The sequence below is a fragment of the Lactuca sativa genome, chromosome 1 (assembly GCF_002870075.4).
Source record: "Lactuca sativa cultivar Salinas chromosome 1, Lsat_Salinas_v11, whole genome shotgun sequence".
NCBI classification, from domain to species: domain Eukaryota; kingdom Viridiplantae; phylum Streptophyta; class Magnoliopsida; order Asterales; family Asteraceae; genus Lactuca; species Lactuca sativa.
In genome coordinates, this window is record NC_056623.2 from 91913432 (window position 1) to 91926900 (window position 13469).

Here is a 13469-nt window from a genome sequence, read left to right on the forward strand (position 1 = left end):
ATATTATGCAATTAGGGTTACGACATCCCTCTCCCAAGTTGTAGAATATTGTGTTGGGTCCTAGCCTTAGTATCTCATTTGGGTAATTTACTAAGGACTCTATCAATCAACTAACTTGAATTCGTTTTCTCCCATTTTGTAGATGTCAAAGTTCGACAACTATGGTCTTCCCAAATCCCGTGGAACAAGCATTCCACATGAACATGATATTCCACGATTCGATCGAGGAACAAGAAATCATGCTTAACTTCCTTCACCTCCTCCAATTATTCTCCCTAACCCACAAGTTCGAAGGCTTGAAAAGTTCAAGATCACTCAAGCCCTTTTGGCAAGTAAACATAAAGAAGGAAAGTCGGTGTGTGCACACGTCCTAGGGATGAAGTCACACATTGATAGATTAAGAATGTTGGGATCCGTCGTCTGCGAGGAAATAGCTGTTGATTGGGTTCTTCAGTCACTTCTAAACTCATATAGTGAGTTCGTAAGAGAGTACTATATGATAAACCGCGACGTGACCCTTATAGATCTCACCTATATGCTTATTGCTGCTGAATCAGCAATGGTTTGGCGCAATAGAAAAGCAAAGTTGATTGGTGAATCTGCCTTCAAGACCTCTATGGATGTAGACGATGGCAACAAAAGACATGCTATGATCGAAAGGTTTGATCATAAGAGAAAGGAAATGTCTAAAGTAGTTCCATGTCAAGTTCCAAAGGAGTCAATTTGCTTTTATTGCCAAGAGAGAGGGCATTGGAGACGAAGCTGCCCTATTTACCTAAGAGATCTAAGAGATGGGAGAGTCGAAACGTATGGCTCTAATATAGGTAAAATCCATTAACTAACTCTTTTAAGCTTCTATTCTAGATTCTTAATACATAATGCGATAAGATTGCAATTGATGTTTTGTAGGATCGAAGAAAAAGAAAGGAAGCTTAAGGGAAGAAGTGAGCAGAATCTAACCATGAAGGAATCGTTTTCAATCGCATTTCTCGAAGATTAGATTCTTGAGCTACTACTTAGAGTTAGAATTAGATTGCTAAGAAAGATGTATTAGCATAGTTTTACAATGAATTGCATTGTAAGGACAAATTTTTCCGCAATAAAATAAATTTTGATTTTATAATATTTATTTATCCTTGCAATGGCGTATATGAAAAATTGATGTTTGAATATTAGCAATAATGGATTTGGTTCTTATTATGTTATTTATGGAAATTCGAAAATTTACCAAATAGGGAGAGTTTCTCATCGCCCAAAGTTTCAATTGGACAAAAACTTGGAATCATGCAACTTGGTTGCACGATGAATGAGAAATTTCATATTTGGAAATTAGACTAATTCATTGACAAAGTGTCAAGTGAAGGACTAGGAGATCGAATACACAAAGTTGCGTGTTGATCAAGTCCACCATAAGAGTAACAAATATATTTGTCATGATTTACTAAAGGTTTAGTAAATATGATTATACTTACAAGATTAAGTGTAATTCTGAATTGATTGAAAAAGTTTAAATCAATAGCAGAACGAATAAGAAGAATCAAGTAGGCAGAAAGATAAAAGTTTCTCCATTCTAAGAAGAAGGGAGAGTAGCTTTTATGCTTTATGATAGGTCTTAATGATTAAGAACCATATCTCAATTGATCCTCTAAGTGAGTCTTAGTACAATTCTATGTCTAAGAAGAGGAATCAAGAATTGAAGAAATGGTTAAATCAAGAAGTCAATCATACTTCGTTCCAAAACAAGTCTTAAAGTTAAGATTGTGACATTGAGTGAAAAGTATTAAGAAGGTTTGTAACATTCATCAAATGTGGAAAGTTGTGATGTCTTGGATAAGACAAAGACCAACTAGAACCAATTTATGAAGAGTTTTGATAAAAGCTACACTAACTCTTGAATATTTGTTTTGACAAGAGAATCTTATATGTCAAGGAGTCAGTGGGAGTCTTAATGGTCTTGAAAGGTTTCAAGAACAAATGAAATAAACCTTATCGATCATCACTAGCACACGAGTTGAGGTTTACAACCTATCGTGTTGACATTATTTTATTTCTGTGCCGTTCCAGTCGAGTTAATTATGCATGTGAGTCCTATGAGTTCTCATTTGAATGCATAAAAGGCAAGGAACTTAATCAACAAAAGGTACATTGATAGGAAAAGGTGAGCTGCTTAACTACTTGGAAGACGTGGTGGGCAGCTGTGCTACCATAAGGCAAGAAATCGAGATTAAGAAAGTTCGATCCATATGAGTTTGAATTTGTCGTAAACTTTGGTTTTGACAAATTCACATGGATAGGAACAAATACACCGTTTAAATCTAAGTGTCATAAGATTTCCTCCTTCATGAAAATGATTGTGAGGAAATGCTTTCACTAAGAAAGATTTAAGAAGACAGTGATTGTAAAATTGCATTCTCGAATTCGATTATGGTTACGGTATCCCTTTCCATAATTTGAATTGTGAGGTTTGGCAATTAGTCTTAATTGTTTAGACACGCATATGAACTATCTAAGGCAAAGGTGTATAAGTTCAAGAAGCCTTGATAAAAGGTTATCAAAGCATTAAGTATTAGAAACATGGACTTAAGAAATTCAATAGGTATTGTTTTTCTGAAAGTTAAGATGTTTATGAATACATGTCGAAGCTAGTGGGAGCATAAGTGTTATGTTTTATAGTAATCATCATGATAGTGGGAGCATAAAAGTTATGATTGTATGATTATTATGGAAAGTATTGCAAGTTCGCAATATTAATTATAGAAAACAAGAGTTATACCTTGCAAAGTCGTAAGGGTTGTAAAGTTGTTTTGCTATAATTAAAGGAGAGAATATTATGCTTCATTTCAAATCTAAAGGATTAGGTTGAGAAATTTTAATAAATTTAGTCAAAGGTACATAGTGCGTTCTTAAAATTTCGATTATGATTATGGCATTCCTCTTCATAATTCGAATTTTGAGAACATAGCTAATAAAACATTATGCATCGTGTCCTATACGCTTCGGTTAAAGGATCGATTGCAAATGCTTGACCATTCTAAAATTTTCCAAATGTCTAGCGCATTAGAAGGAAAAAGGACAAGAATTGGTTTTAACTAAAATAATTAAACAACTATCAAAGGACAATCCAAAGTTTGATGAGGATTGGTCGCTTGTGAGTAGTTGGAAGCATGGTATTGGATGGACCATATCGACATTATTATGAATAGAAAGGATTCTATTAAGAATGAGTTGTCATATGGAAATTATGGAAATGTTTTCATATTGGATGGACCATATCGACATCATTATGAATAGATAAGATTCTATTTAGAATGAGTTGTCATATGGAAAATATGGAAGCGTGTCCATATTGGGAATTGAATATTAAAAAAAATCTATGACTAGATTAGAAACTTTTATGCAAAAGGATGTTCAAAGGAATGTTCTTTGAGTGAGAGACATCATATATAAGGAATTGTATTGTAACAATCTCCGATAGAGGACTTTGTAATTTCATTGGCAATAGTCTTTGTGACTTTGGTGCAGTGATATTACAAATGGATCGTTGCGTAAAATGTTAGAATCTAGCATATTCTATAAGTGGCAAGACTTTGATATTCTTACACTTATGAAAAAGGATTTGGAGTTGTGAAATGAGAATGATTGGAAATGTGTTCAATTTGATCTATTTCACAAAAGTAAGAACCATAGGTAAACATTGTGTGCATGCTAGGAGCATGGGACAAGTGTAATAATTCAAGTAAGAAGTTGATTACCCGAAACGACAAATAATGAGTAATCGATATGGTGATAAATAAAAGGAGTTTTATTTATACTCAAAGGTTTGAGGCCATATGGGATTAGTATTATTCTTGTGTTTCACTTTGCATGTTTTGTCTTCCAGAATAACTGAATTTATTAAGAATAATCGAATTATTCGAATGTGCCACAGTCGTTCATATGTTGGAAGTAGATATGAATGAAGACTGTCGTGAATTGGTGTGTGGATTGTCTAAAAGAGTATTAGACATAAGCAAATGGTTGCTGCAACGTTCATGAGTGCTTATGAATGTGATTTGAGCATTGGATTAAACCCACGCTCACTTGGATCACTCCATGAATTGTATCACGAGTGATTGGTGAGACGATAACATCTTATATTCTTGAAACTGAGATGTGTGAGTTGTATCTTGCAAATCGGTTGCACATTGATAATATGTAAACGCACTAGTAACTTGGTTTTATAAAACATATTGTTGTGTGTGATTCAGTGCGTGAGTGCAAGCAAGCATTGTATCAAAGTTTATCCGTTCCTTTTATTCAAAGTAGGATAAAAGCGATATCTTTGGGCCCCTCGATGATTTAGTGATGACAAACGTAAATGCTCGGCCGGGCTAGGGCTAATTTGATTTGTTCAATTAGTCTATCGTCATAAATCGGAAATCAAGATATAGTACAACGAGAATGATTTGAAATCATATCTCATACGATATCAAGAATGGAGGAATATATGATCCCTTATCTAAGGACACGCGTATCTGATAGGATCAGAGTTGACAGCGGCTTTGGAAAGCTACGATTGCAGATCATGATCTGAAGTCATACGCATAATAGTTATTAGACTTATCCAAGTGCGAGACTGTTGGATTAATGTCTAAGTCCATAACTATTTTGATATGTACTTGACCCGATGGTGCATGGTCCTTTTGGGTTGCCTTCACCAAAGCAACTTGATAGGATGAATTATGGAGAGAAAGGATTAAATATGATTTATTAATATATTATGGGAATAATATATTAAAGGAGAAATCATATTGTTTAATTAATATTAGTCAATAATTAATTGGTAATTAGTTTTGTGACTAAAAGAGATTAATTAAACTTAAGGGACTGGAATTGTAATTATAAGATAATTACAATTTGGGCCATGGATTGTCTTAAATCAAGAGGTGGACGAATTCTTATGGGAAGCCCATAAGGAAATCGTCCAAGGGCTTGATTAAAGGAGTTTATGGGTTGCTTAGGGCTTAAGCAACCAAATTAGGGTTTCCTTGTTACATAACCCTAATAGCCTCACTATATATAGAACCCTTAAGGCTCAAAAACGGGGGGGGGGGGGGGGAACTTCTTTTCTAGGGTTTCACACGAGTTTTGGCAGCCTCTAACCTCTCTCCTCTTCATCCTCTTGCTTATGGTGTTTGTGAGCCATTAGAGGAGTGACACTTGTGACTCTAAGCCTTCCAAAGTCAATTCAAGGAGGAATTGGGATTGTTATTGCTATATAACAATCAAGGTAATATCATAAACCTAATTATATGTTAATATTGATTTCCATATGCTAGAATTAGGGTTTGTAGTCTTGGATTCAAAGCATGTACAATAGAGAAACCTAGATCCAAGAATTAGGTTTGGTATGAGCACATAGGATGCCTTATGACCAAAACCCATCAATGTGTTATGTGCTTTGTGTATATGTGTTTGTGATATATGTATGCTATGTTGTATAGACCGGACCGGAGCGTCCAACGAGACAGACCGGGTCGGAGGACCCAACGATACGGAACTAGAGGGTTCCGCTGATACACACCGACCGAAGGGTCGTATTATAGCCTCGAGTGGCAATGTGTTGTATGTGGTGTTTTGGGGAACTCACTAAGCATTTATGCTTACAGTTGATGTGTTATGTGTTTCAGGTACTAGTGATAAGCGTGGGAAGGCACCGACATGATTCGTACACACACGCATTGGAGTTTTTGTAGAGATTCTGGGAAGATGTTTTGTGACAATAACATTTGATACAATGTGTTTGACATTATTTTATGAATGAATGAATGTTTTAAAAATGAAAAATTATTTTGAAAATTTACGTCGTTACTAGTTGGTATTAGAGCCTTGGTATGAGGGATTCGGATGCATCTTCGGGCATATTTGAACTCAAACTGAGGATTTGAGGAAAAATCTTGATAATGAAGTAAAACTTTTGAAAAGAGTAAAAAGAGTTTTGAGGCAAACAGAGCAGAGCCATGTGTACGATCAGCCAGCGCCCGAACGGTGAATCCCCCAAGTACCGTTACATTTTGTGTAATGAGATATGTTATGTTATGCATGCTAGAGTAGGCTAGGTATACATATTAGGACTAGAGTGGCCTGATTTGTGATGCCTTAGCCTAGGAGATTTCTGCTGCTGAGATGCTTTGAGAGCGAGTAGATAGCAGTTAGGAGCTCATGAGAGTAGAGTACTTGTAATCCAAGATCCAAGGAGGAGAACTTGGAGTGAATACTGATGCGGTGTGGTCAGTAGTATTGGGCCCGTACTACTGAAGACACCGGATCAGTGGGCATTCCAAGTAAGAATCTTTTGGACAACGGAGGACAAGTAGGGTTGTGTCATCGAGTATGTGTATGCTTGATCGAGTCTCTTATAATTTTTGTTGTATTTGAGAAGCATCATGGTTAGGACTCGACACACATCTAAGAGCAGTGGTGTCAGCGACGAGGAGATCCGTCGATTGATTCATGAGGAGGTTGCTGCTGCCATCCGGGCTGAGTTTCCTGAGATGTTTGGGGACATCAAGACCACACTGATTGAGACTTTTGATAAGCGGTACGCAGCATTGACTGAGGCTGCTGCAGCTGCAGCTACTGCTGTTGTTGCTGCTACCAGACCTCAGGGAGGTGACTCGTTGTTATTCCAGGAGTTCAGCAACACCAAGCCACCAGAGTTCGATGGGACGCAGGACCCGATTGCTGCTATGAGGTGGATCTCTGACATTGAGGGATGCTTCTATACGTGTTCTTGTCCAAAGCACTTGAGGGTTCGATTCGCCTTGAACCAGCTCCGCCTGGGAGCGAAGGATTGGTGGAAGTTCATGAAGGCGAACTTCACTTTGGCTGAGATTTCCGAGGTGACCTGGGAAAGGTTCACCGCTATGTTCAGAGAGGAGTATGTTCCCCCGGTGGAGACGGAACGGTTGATTCAGGAGTTCTTGACCCTCAAGCAGGGTACTGATTCTGTGGTAGTGATCACCAGGAAGTTTCATGAGAGGGCGATGTTTTTCCCTGAGCAGGTGTCATCTGAGCAGGCTCGTATGAGCCGTTATCTGAGCGTGTTGAGGAGAGATATTCGGGAGTTCGTGGCGAACTCGACTTACCGGACATTTTCCGAGCTCCTGGCAAATGCCCGGAAGAGGGAGATTGAGTTGGAGACTCAGGCCAGAGAGGAGGCCGAGTCACAGAGGGCGGATCGGCGGCCGGCTCAGTCTCAGCCGGCAGCCAAGCGGGCTAGACCCACTGATTCGAGATCTGGAGGCACGAAGGGCCGCACTTGTGGGAAGTGGGGTAAGAGTCACGAGTGGTCGTGCATGGCAGGGGTATGCTACAAGTGTGGGAAGGAGGGGCATATCGCGAGGGATTGCCCCAAGGGATTCTCGGTTTGCTTTCATTGCATCCAGACCGGCCATCGGAAGGCCGATTGCCCGCAGCTTCTTCAGCGATCAACACAGGGATCTGCGCCTGCTGCTAGGACTACCAATGTTCGGCCGGTGAAGGTCGAGGCTCCGAAGGCTCGTGGGAGAGCATTTCAGTTGACCACAGAGGAGGTCCGCGTGACGCCCGATGTTGTGGCTGGTATGTACTCTCTTTTCATCTTTATTTGAGTTGAATTTTTATGCTTATATGATGATATGCGTAGGTACTTTTCTTGTGAGTTTTGTGCCTACATTGGTATTATTTGACTCAGGTGCGAGTCGGTCGTTTGTTTCCGTAGCATTTAGTCAGCATATTAGTATCCGTCGAGAGGCGTTGGATCAGCCTCTGCGAGTTTCCATAGCTGATGAGCGAGCAGTGTATGCTTCGGATGTGATTTGAGGATGTGTCCTTGAGATCTTTGGCATGGAATTTCCGATAGATCTGGTTCCGATCGCGATGGAGGACATGTGTGTTATAGTGGGTATGGATTGGTTGAGCTGATTTGGAGTTGGGATAGACTGCGAGCATCAGTTGGTAACGATTTGAGACCCTAGTGGGGGAGTTCTGACAGTGCACGGTGCGGGTACACGTGTGGGGTCAGCATTTTGTTCGGCCGCCAGAGTGAGGCAGAGTCTATAGCAGGGTTGTAGATGATTTGTGGCATATGTGATGGATGCGAGGGTTGTTTCAGAGAGACCGAATTCGGTTGATGAGGTTCCGATAGTACGCGAGTTCCCGAATGTGTTTCCAGAGGAATTGTCGGGTGTGCCTCCAGAGAGGCAAGTAGAATTCGGTATTGAGTTGGTTTCGGGAGCTGCGCCTATCGCTAAGGCGCCTTATCGCCTTGCGCCTCCGGAGATGCAGTAGTTACCCTCGCAACTCTAGGAGATGCTGGGGAAGGGGTTTATCAGCCCGAGCAGTTTGCCATGGGGGGCGCCTATTCTTTTTGTCAAGAAGAAAGATGGTTCGCTCCGGATGTGCATTGATTATCATGAGCTGAATAAGCTAACAGTCAAGAACCGTTACACATTACCGTGGATCAATGATTTGTTTGATCAGTTGCAGGGGGCATCTTGGTTCTCCAAGAACGATTTGACGTCTGGGTATCATCAGGTGAGGGTGCGGGAGGAGGACGTCCAGAAGACAGCATTCCGGACTCGTTATGGGCATTACGAGTTCATGGTGATGCTTTTTGGACTCACCAACGCACCGGCGGTGTTCATGGATCTCAAGAACAGGGTGTGCAGACCGATGTTGGATCGCTCAGTGATTGTGTTCATCAACGACATTTTGGTGTAGTCGAGATCCAGAGAGCAGCATGAGGAGCATTTGAGGGAGATCCTCGGAATTCTGAGATCGGAGAGGCTTTATGCCAAGTTCTCCAAATGTTAGTTCTGACTACAAGAGGTTCAGTTTCTGGGGCACCTCGTTAACCAAAATGGGATATTAGTCGATCCGGCCAAGCTTGAGGCGGTCATGAGATGGGAGGTGCCGAGATCAGCCACCGAGATCAGGAGTTTTCTGTGTTTGGCCGGTTATTATCGAAGATTTATTAAGAATTTCTCCAAGATCGCCGTGCCACTCACCAAGTTGACCCGGAAGGGTGTTGCGTTCTCTTGGGGTCCGGAGCAGCAGACCTCGTTCGAGACACCTCGCCAGAAATTATGCGAAGCACCAGTGTTAGCTCTTCCGGAAGGGATGGAAGATTTCGTGGTATATTGTGATGCATCGATATCCGGATTGGGAGCAGTGCTTATGCAGTGGGGGCATGTGATTGCATATGCATCGAGGCAGCTTAAGCCTCATGAGTCGAGATATCCCACTCATGATTTGGAGCTGGGAGCGGTGGTGTTCGCTCTCAAGATCTGGCGACATTATCTGTATGGGGTTCGGTGTATGATATACACGGACCACAAAAGCTTGAAGTATTTGATGGATCAGCCCAACCTGAATATGCGCCAGAGGAGGTGGTTCGACGTGGTCAAGGATTATGATTGTGAGATCCTGTACCACCCGGGCAAGGCTAATGTGGTAGCAGATGCATTGAGTTGTAGGGCAGAGGGCGCCCCATATCGAGATGTTGGTTTGAGATTGACAGTGATGACCCCGGTGTTGGATGCTATTCATGGGGCCCAGGCTGAGGCTATAAAGCCGGAAATCCAGAAGTGAGAGCGAGTTGTCGGGATGGTATCGGAATTAGTTACCGATAGTCGGGGGCTTATGACATTTCAGGGTCGGATTTGGGTACCGTCCGTGGGCGGCACGCGTACCATTTTGATGGAGGAGGCCCATCGATCGAAATTCTCGATCCATCCCGGGGCCACTAAGATGTATTTAGACTTGAAAAAGGATTATTGGTGGCCCTGTCTGAAGAGGGATGCCGCATGGTTTGTAGAGAGGTGCTTAACCTGTCGTAGGGTGAAGGCCGAGCACCAGCGTCCACATGGTAAGCTGCAGCCATTAGAGATTCTCGAGGGAAATGGGAACAGATTACCATGGATTTCATCACCAAATTGCCAAGGACCGCGAGGAGTGTCGATGCAATTTGGGTGATTGTAGACAGGTTGACGAAGAGTGCTCACTTCCTGGTAGGGATGTTATTCGGGTCAGAACCGAACCGACCCGACCCGACCCGAACCCGAATAAACCGAAAACCGAATAAGGGTAATTGTATGAACCGAAAACCGAACCAAATAAGCAATACGGGGTCGGTTCGGTTCGGGTATTATTCGGTTCGGTTCGGTTCTGACCCGAATAACCCAAATAACATGTACAAGATGATTAAGGAGCTGAATAACCCAAATAACATTTACAATGTGATTATAAATATTGTATTTTGTATGACTTTTGTAGCTTATGATAAACACGAATAACACAGATTAACTATTCTTGATATATAAAATGTAAAATCCGACCACCACAATCTTAAGATATAGTTATTAAACAACATATTAAACACTAAACATTAAACATCCAAAACACCTAAAAAAACTATCTATAAGTATATAAGTTAAATATTAAACATTACGTGAGTATTTTGGGTAACGATTGATATAACATAAGACCGAATAAGCAATCGTGCAGATGGAAAAAAAATGTGACTTTTCATATTCGGTTCGGTCCATTTGGACCGAATAAGCCCTTATCCGGGTAACCCAGACCAAATAACCCGAAAACCGAATAAGCCTTATTTAATTACCCGAAAACCAAATCGAATTGCTTATTCGGGTCTAATTCGGTTCGGTTCGGTTCGGTTTTCGGTTCGGTTTGGGTTTTCGGGCCAAATTCTCATCCCTACTTCCTGGCCATCAGTGAGAGCTCTTCCATGGAGAAGTTGGCAGAGATATACGTGAGAGAGGTGGTATCGCGGCATGGAGTGCCGATCTCGTTTGTCTCAGATCGGGATGTAAGTTTCACTTCCAGATTCTGGAAGAAGTTTCATGAGGAATTGGGTACGAAACTGCATTTTAGTACCGCATACCACCCACAGACTGACGGGCAGAGTGAGCGGACGATTCAGACGCTCGAGGAAATGCTCCGGGCATGTGTGTTGGATTTCGGCAGGAGTTGGGACACGTATTTTCCCTTGGTAGAGTTTTCTTATAACAACAACCATCATTCGAGCATTGGCATGCTGCTCTTTGAGCTGTTGTATGGGAGGAGGTGTCGAACCTCTATTTTCTGGGGAGAAATAGGGCAGCGTGTGATGGGCAGCATCGAGATTGTGCTTCAGACGACATAGCAGATCCAGCAGGTCAGACAGAGGTTGTTGGCCGCTCTGAGTTGTCAAAAGAGTTATGCGGACAGACGTCGGTCCGAGCTTGAGTTTCAGGTCGGCGACTTCGTGCTCTTGAAGGTCTCTCCTTGGAAAGGAGTGATCCGATTCTGGAAGAGGGGCAAGTTAGGGCCCCGATATATTGGTCCTTTCAGGGTGATCGCGAGGGTACGCAGGGTAGCCTATCATTTGGAGTTACCAGCCGAGTTGGGTTAGATTCATGACACTTTCCACGTGTCGCAATTACGTAAGTGTATAGCCGACGTGTCGGCAGTGGTGCCATTAGAAGATATTCAGGTGGATGCGAGCCTGAATTATGCTGAGAGACCGATGGAGATCAGGGATCGGAAGGTCAAGGTTTTGAGGAACAAGGAAGTGCCTTTGGTGTAGGTCCAGTGGCAACATCGGAAAGTGTTAGAGTTGACTTGGGAACCGAAGCGGGAGATGCGAGAGCAGCATCCAGAGTTGTTTTCAGAGTGAGACTTCGAGGGCGAAGTCTGATTCTAGTGGGGGAGAATTGTAACATCCAGGTTCCCAAGCATTAGGTTTTGTTCTTTTATTTTTAGATATTGTGGGGGGGACTCAGCGAGTTGGTGTCTAAACTCGCCAAGTATGGTCGCGGATTTGTATGCGAGTTCACAGCTGGACTCGACGTGTTCTTGAGTGGACTCGGCGAGTCCACACTGTTTAATGAAACCCTAATTTCCAGTGTTTGAGACCTATTTAAAGGGCCTTATGGCCGTCAATTACGGCTACCAACCCCCAGACAGAATCCCTAAAGAGATCTAGAGCGTTTGTGAGGAAGGAGAGGCAAATCTTGAACTTTTGTGGGTGTTTTTGCAAGAAGGAAGCGTTCAAGGCAAGAGGAGGCTGAAGGAGGTGCGATTTTGGTGGTTCTTGAGCTCTTAGAGACTGTATTGAGGTATTATTCTCGGACCTTCTTCAGTTTTGATGTTGATCCTTTGAGTTAGTGTTTTCTAACCCTTTTAGAGGTGGTTTATGTAGAGCATTTGGTCCCTTCTCGAGTTTGTGTTCTGGATCTGGACCCAAAGAGGTCTAGAGGCCTTAACACTTGGAGCTTTATGATTCCTTTTAGGATCCATGGGCTAGGAATGTCATTTTTAGGGATAGATCACCATTTTGGACCATTTAGATGAGATATGAGTGCCAAGGTCCGAACTTTACATGATTATCATGCTTGGGGAGGCCAGATCTATGATTGTATGGAACATATCTAACCTCAAAAGTTGTTTTGAGTTTGTGCATGGCACGAACTCGCCGACTCCGAAGAACAGAATCGGCGAGTAGTATGAAGGTTGCCTGTTAATTACTCAGTGAGTGGACGTGTCGAGTTGGGGGAATGACTCGGTGAGTCAGGGAGACAGACCGGGTCGAAGGACCCAATCATATGGAAGTGGAGGGTTCCGCTGATACACACCGATCGGAGGGTCGTATTATAGCCTCGAGTGGCATATGTGTTGTATGTGGTATTTTGGGGAACTCACTAAGCATTTATGCTTACAGTTGATGTGTTATGTGTTTCAGGTACTAGTGATGAGCACGAGAAGGCGCCGACATGATTCGTACACACACGCATTGGAGTTTTTGTAGAGATTCTGGGAAGATGTTTTGTGACAATAACATTTGATACAATGTGTTTGACATTATTTTATGAATGAATGAATGTTTTAAAAATGAAAAATTATTTTGAAAATTTGCATCGTTACAATATTGTTCGATAAGGTGTATGTATGTATATATAGAATGGGCCAATTTCAGTTCGGATGGGCTAAGCTTGCATGGAAATCCATGGATAGTCCATGGAGCTTTTAACCCATGGATCCTATGGAAATGAAAGTTCATGGGTATTAGGGTTTACATGGATGTAACCCTAATCTACCATATTATATAAAGAGGTCTTTGGCACTTGAAATGGACTAGTGTGTGAGATAACAAGGGTGGGCCGATTTCAAGAGTGCATCATATTCTCTCAAAGTCTTCCAAGTTGTTTTGGTGATTTGTGATTCCACTTGAGGCATTCATATTATTGGTGCTAGGCTCTTGAAGCTCCAAACAATCAACCACAAGAAAAGGTATGTCATCCTACAAGTTTTTTTATATTACATGTACCCCATGATATGCTAGTTAGGATGAAAACCTTGGAAAATGAAAGTTTGCATGTATAATAGAGAAAACCTAGATCCAAGGTTTCTAGGGTTGCATGTACACTATAGGAGTGTTATAATGCTCA